At 41.8% G+C, this 6,333-nt stretch overlaps 1 pseudogene; it reads right to left on the minus strand.

Moving 5' to 3' along the window:
* LOC122484361 lies at positions 1-840 on the minus strand (annotated as a pseudogene).
* Between the last annotated feature and the right edge of the window lie 5,493 nt (positions 841-6,333).

A 6,333-nucleotide genomic window follows, 5' to 3' on the forward strand; every position in this document is an offset into this window, starting at 1 on the left:
TTATCTATTCAGTTTTATAATCTCTCTAATTAATCGTGGACTGAATGGAATCTTCATCTTCTTAGTGGATTTCCTGAAAGCATTATTCACCTCTTTATTCCTTAGACTGTAGACAGTAGGGCTCAACATGAGGACTCTAATTACATAGAACACAGATGCCACTTGGTCATTGTCTGTAGAATCACTAGAACTGGGTTGTAAGTACACGAACGTGACAGTTCCATAGAAGAGGGTGACTGCAGTGAGGTGTGAGGCACAGGTGGAGAAGGCTTTCTTCTGTCTGTCGGCTGAGCGCATCCTCAGGAGGGCAATGAATGTGAACAGATAGGAGGTCAAGATTACTATCAGGGCAAAACAAACTTAGAAATCTACTAAGATAAAGAGCACGATCTCATTTATGTAGTTGTCACAACAGGAAGGAGCCTAGATTGGGGCGATATCACAGAAAAAGTGATGGACCACATTGGAATGGCAGAAGAGGCAGAAGGTGAATCCAGAGTGGGTGACCCCAGACATAGCAGCCTACTGCCATTTGAGCACACAAGCTGGTGGTCACAGCGGTGGTATAATGTAAGGGCTTACATACCACTGCAGGCCGATCGTTAAGTCATGACCGCTAGCAAGAAAGTCTACACTGGCAAAAGCCGCACAGAAGAACACATGAGCAACACAGTCACCAGAGGAGTTGACTTTGTCCTCTGTGAGAAACCCAGCCGCCACCTTGGTAGTAACAGTTAGGAAGTAAACGGGGTCCACCAGAGAGAGGTTACATACAAACAAAAAGCTGAAACAGGCCCATAAATCCAGAGAACACACCGGTGGTTGCCTGCGGGGACACATGTGGGGGAAGGGCAAAGTGAGCAAAGGGGAAATGGGAGATATAGACTTCCACTTAGGAAGTGAATAAACCAGGAGAAGGAAGCTACAACGTAGGGAATACAGTCAGTGGTATTGTAAACAGTGTTACAAGGGTGGCGTGGTGATGGATGGGAGCTAGAGTTGTGGCAGAGCATAACGTGTAGAACAGTCAAATCACAATATTGTAGGTCTGAAACCAGTGTATCATTGGGTACCACCTATGTTTCAATAAAAAATAAAACGAGTGTTTCTTCATTGAAAGAAAAAAACGTTAGGTAAAGGTTTAGATCATGTCTCTTGTTTGTTTTTGTTTTGAGTAGTTATTTAAATTCCAGTTAGTTCACCTACAGTGTGATATTAGTTTCAGGAGTAGAATTTAGTGATTCATCACTTGTATAGAACATCCAGGGCTCATCCCAACACGTGCCCTCCTTAATACCCATCACCCATTCAGCCCATCCCTCACCCACCTCCCTCTGGCACCCCCGGTTGTTCTCTATCGTTAAGAATCTGTTTTATGGTTTGCGTCTCTCTTTTTTTCCCCTATGTTCATATATTTTGTTTCTTAAGTTCCACATATAAATGAAATCATAAGGTATTTGTCTTTCTCTGACTTATTTCGCTTACCCTAATACGCTCTAGCTCCATCCACATCATTGAAAATGGCAAGATTTCATTCTTTTTGACGTGGCTGAGTAATGTCCTATTGTATATATGTGCCACATCTTCTTTATCCATTCACCAGTTGATGGACATTTGGGCTCTTTTCATAATTTGGCTATTGTTGATAAGGCTGCTGTAAACATTGGTGTGCCTGTGCCCCTTCGAGTCCGTATTTTTGTAATCTTTGGGTAAATGGCTAGTAGTGCAATTGCTGAATCATAGGGTAGTTCTATTTTTTAACTTTTCGAGGAAACTCCCTACTGTTTTCCAGAGTGGCTGCGCCAGTTTGCCTCCCACCAACAGTGTAAGAGGGTTTCCCTTTCTCTGCATCCTCTCTAACACCTGTTGTTTTCTGTGTCATCACTTTTAGCCATTCTGACGGGTGTGAGGTGGTATCTCATTGTGGTTTTGACTTGTGTTTCCCTGATGAAAAGTGATGTTGAACATCTTTTCTTGTGTCTGTTGGCCATCTACGGGTCTTCTTTGGAAAAATGCCTACTCATAGATCGTCTTTAGTCATAATCACCAAACACTAGAACCAACACAGATGTACCTCAGTTGAAGAGAGGGATAAACAATCGGTAATGACCATACAGTTAAATACTACTCTACAGTAAAAATATTGCCCTTTGTCACAGGTAGCAATGTAGATGGGTCTCAAATGCTAAGCGAAGGATTATAGACTCAAAGAGTACATAGTTTAGAATTACAGTTAGGATACTCTTGCCAAGGCAAATTTATTTAGACAAAACAGTTTATAGGTTGCCTGGGACAGTGGGTAGGAGAATGGGTTTACCAAAAGCAGTTCCTATGAATTTCTTTAGGTGCTAGTGCTCACTTGTAAATTTGACAGGATCTTACAACTACCCACTGGGATTATGGATATTATTGCATGAAAAATAATACATAATTATAAACTGACAAAAATAATAAGGACTAACAAGTAATACAAAAATATGTGTGTTCAGTGAAAATTACCTGCATGGCCCCACAGGCAGTTTAATTACTTCTGTCCTGGGAAAGTGGGATGAGGTGCCAGAAATGTTCTCCCAGGGGAAATTCCCAGAAGTCCCTGTGTCTCTATAATTCTTTCCATGTCCCCATGCATTAGCCAATGAAATCCCAAGATGACTCCACATGACATCATTGTAGAGGCACCAGTCTGCATGCTGAACCCATTTGGTGATCATTTATTCATGTGAATGTTAAACTTGCTAGTGCACAGAAGTCTTATCGTGGAATTCTCTATCAGCCTGCAACCACATTCAGGGGAAACACCCCAAGAGAAAAATCACATCGATTGACTTTAAAAATGATAATTTCTTACTCAGATGCTTTACAGACCCTCCCTGCTTGTTATTTACAGACACAAGTCTGAATTATGTCAGAGGGAATCATATCGTCTTTATTTTACAAATAAGGAGAAAGTCAGTGATTCTTGTAAGGACACAGAAGGAATGCATAGTAGGTTCAGAAATTAACCACGTTAATGTTCCTTCCTCCATTTTTCCCTGCCTCGGAGACCTTGGAGCCTTATGACCATGTCCTGAGAGAGCTCCTGTAGTAGCATTTATGCATTATTCTACGGCTGAGATTCTGATTCAGACCCACTACGCAACATTGGCTCTTCCTGCTCACGGTAAGCATCCATATTCCGTAAACATTTTTTTTTTTAATTTTTTTTTTCAACGTTTATTTATTTTTGGGACAGAGAGAGACAGAGCATGAATGGGGGAGGGGCAGAGAGAGAGGGAGACACAGAATCGGAAGCAGGCTCCAGGCTCTGAGCCATCAGCCCAGAGCCTGACGTGGGGCTCGAACCCACGGACCGCGAGATCGTGACCCGGCTGAAGTCGGACGCTTAACCGACTGCACCACCCAGGCGCCCCAACATTTTTAACGACAAGTGTAATCCATGCAAACGCAGTAGGGCAGCTCTGCTTATTTCGAGTTATTTGAGAACAGAAATCGATCTTTTCAATGTTTTTCCAAACTACGGAGGTGAGACTGGCATATACATGTCAAAATTTCCTTCAGAAGGGAGTTTATTGATACTTAAGGAACATCGTCCTGCTTTGCTAGAGTTATGAACAAAACAGCCACAGATGATTCTCTAATTGATCGAGTGGTGATTTCATCCTGGTCACTCAATGCTGGCCTCTCATTGGACACAAACAAGCAAGAGCAAGAGTGAAATAACCTTTAAACTACAAAATCCCTCATATGAATTAACAAGATCCCCGATAATTTCCCTATAACTTTTCCCTATAATTTCAAGCTTACCGTCAGCAGTACAACCACAGATGTTGACAGCGAATGGCTAAAAGCAGAGCCTTTTGATTACACAGAAAGTGGATTTAACTCTCGAATCTTGACTCTTTCCCATGCTAGCTGTGTATTTTAGAGCATCGCATAACTTCTCAAATCCTCACGCTCCACAATGGTGAAGGAGGCATAATAATACTACCTCCTGTATGCACACACATTTGACATATAAAGCCTTTATTATTGCTTATAGAATGTAGTACAGGCTCCAAGTTGGTACATGTGTTAAGGTTGGCAAACAATGTCCACATGACACAGGCTTGTACAGGGAAATTGCCAAAGTTTAGGAGGAAGATGTTAATAGTTAGCAGAGGAGAGACGCCCTTTCAAGGCTTCAAAGTCAAGTGAACAGATTTACAGTACTGTTCTTATGGAAGAACAGATTCAAATGAAATATTTTACAACGTGGTACTTGCCACCAAAACAGATCTGCAGGTTGAAGAGAGGCCACAAACAAGGAACCACTAACCCTTGATCTCTGATTCTGCTATGAGATGGCAGGCATGAGAGACAGAGTGACAGCCACAGGGACTCTCATCCAAGGTACTGTATGGATCCCAAGGAAGAGATGAGGCACGAGAAGGTTCGCATGGAACTGTTGGGGCAGCCAATCACATGGATGAAGGAAAGACAGACAGAAACCCTGGAGATCGCAGAAAATCTTCGAGGCCCTCATGTGTGAGAAAAGGCAAATTGAAGAGACTTCTTACATCATGCACACCTGATTTTACTGTATTTTTAGGCATTACCTCATTTAATTCTCATAAGGATTAATGCTCCTAATTCTTATAATGTGGTCTCATTATTGTCTTATTTGTTTGCAGGTGGAAATAGGAGGCTCAGGTAAGTTGGGATTCATGAGTCAGTAAGTGTTACAAGGGCTGATATGCACCTCATCCTAGAGCCCAAGGTCCATGTGATTCTGTGCCTTCCCCTCAGGTTGCCTCTGATGGCTGTCCTGGCCCTTCAGGCTGCAGGTAGACCACCTCATGCACTATGCATGTGTCTCTTGATACTTCACTGGGGAACCTCAAACAATGAATTTGGATGAATGGAGACAATGAGCAATTGCATTGAGTTCAATTCAACTTGATTTAAACATGATTTAGACTATCACGTCAAGAATAGTGTGGGTTCAAAAGTTGGCTGGGGTCCAAAGCACGGCTTGTCAATTAATACTCATTTTAAATATAAAAAGTTACTCAACCTCTGTGCATCATAATTTACTTTTCTTACACTTGTTTTAAGATTTTTTTTTAAAATAGTCTCTACACCCAGGGGCTCAAACTTACTCCCTGAGAGAAAGAGTCACAGGCTCTACTGACTGAGCCAGCCAGACACCCCTCTGTGTATCATAAGTCAAATGCAAGGAATAACAAATAAAACTCATAATGTTCTTGAGAAGATGTAATGAATACACAGAACTTCTTGTACTTACAATGGCGTTATGTCCCAATTGCTGATATGCCAATAAACCCAGTGCACATTGAAAATATCATAAGATGAAAATTCACTGGGGCGCCTGGAAGGCTCGGTTGTAAGACCATGAGATTCCTGATCTCGGGATTGTGAGTTCCCATGTTGGGTGTGGAGATTACTTAAATAGATAAAACTAAAAAGATGGGATCACACAACACTTAGTCCTTTAAAAAAAAGAGAGAGAGAATTCATTTACTACATCTGACCCACTGAACATTACAGCTTAGCCTTTTCTACCTTAAACATGTTCCTGGCACTTGCATTAGTGCACCGATGGGCAAAAATGATCTCACACAAAGCCTATTAAATAATGAAGCATTGAATATCTCGTGTAATTTATTGAACACGGTACTGAAAGTGAAACACAGAATGCCTGTGTCGGTACAGGATGGTTGGAGATGCATCAGTTGTTGACCCTCATGATTGCCTGGCCGACCTGGAGCTTGGCTCACTGCCCCTACCCTGCGCCAGGAGAGATTGTACCAGGTATCGCTAACCTGGAAAAATAACCATCTGAAGTATGGTTTCTATCGCACGTGTGTCACTGTTTCACCACCGTAAAGTGGAAGAATCATTAAATCGAATCATCGTAGGTTGGGGACCATCTGTACCTCTACAGGGTCTGCAGCAGTTCCTGGTGGGTGAGTCATGGGCAAGTACCTGCTTTCACTAGGCTTGGGGGGAAGTGAACGGCCAGACATTCCTTCTGGACGAGCCATCTTGATCAAGTTATTTAATTCTCTACGTCTCAGTTTACAGATTTCTAAAACTTTAGAATTCAGGAGATGCTCCATACTTCAGATTCAACAGTTTGCAAATCTACACATCATTAATGCGCTAACTTTTGTTGTCAAGCTTTTTTTTTTTTATCTGGAGAAACTTGATATACAAGCTACTGCTCTAATGAAATAACACGTACTGTATGTATACGCTTTTCAAAATAAGTCTCTTGGTTTATCACTCATTTCTTTCTTCTCGTTGTCATAGCGTTTGTGGTTCTCAACACTG

This window comes from Prionailurus bengalensis, chromosome D1 (genome assembly GCF_016509475.1).
Source record: "Prionailurus bengalensis isolate Pbe53 chromosome D1, Fcat_Pben_1.1_paternal_pri, whole genome shotgun sequence".
In the NCBI taxonomy this organism is placed as follows: Eukaryota; Metazoa; Chordata; class Mammalia; order Carnivora; family Felidae; genus Prionailurus; species Prionailurus bengalensis.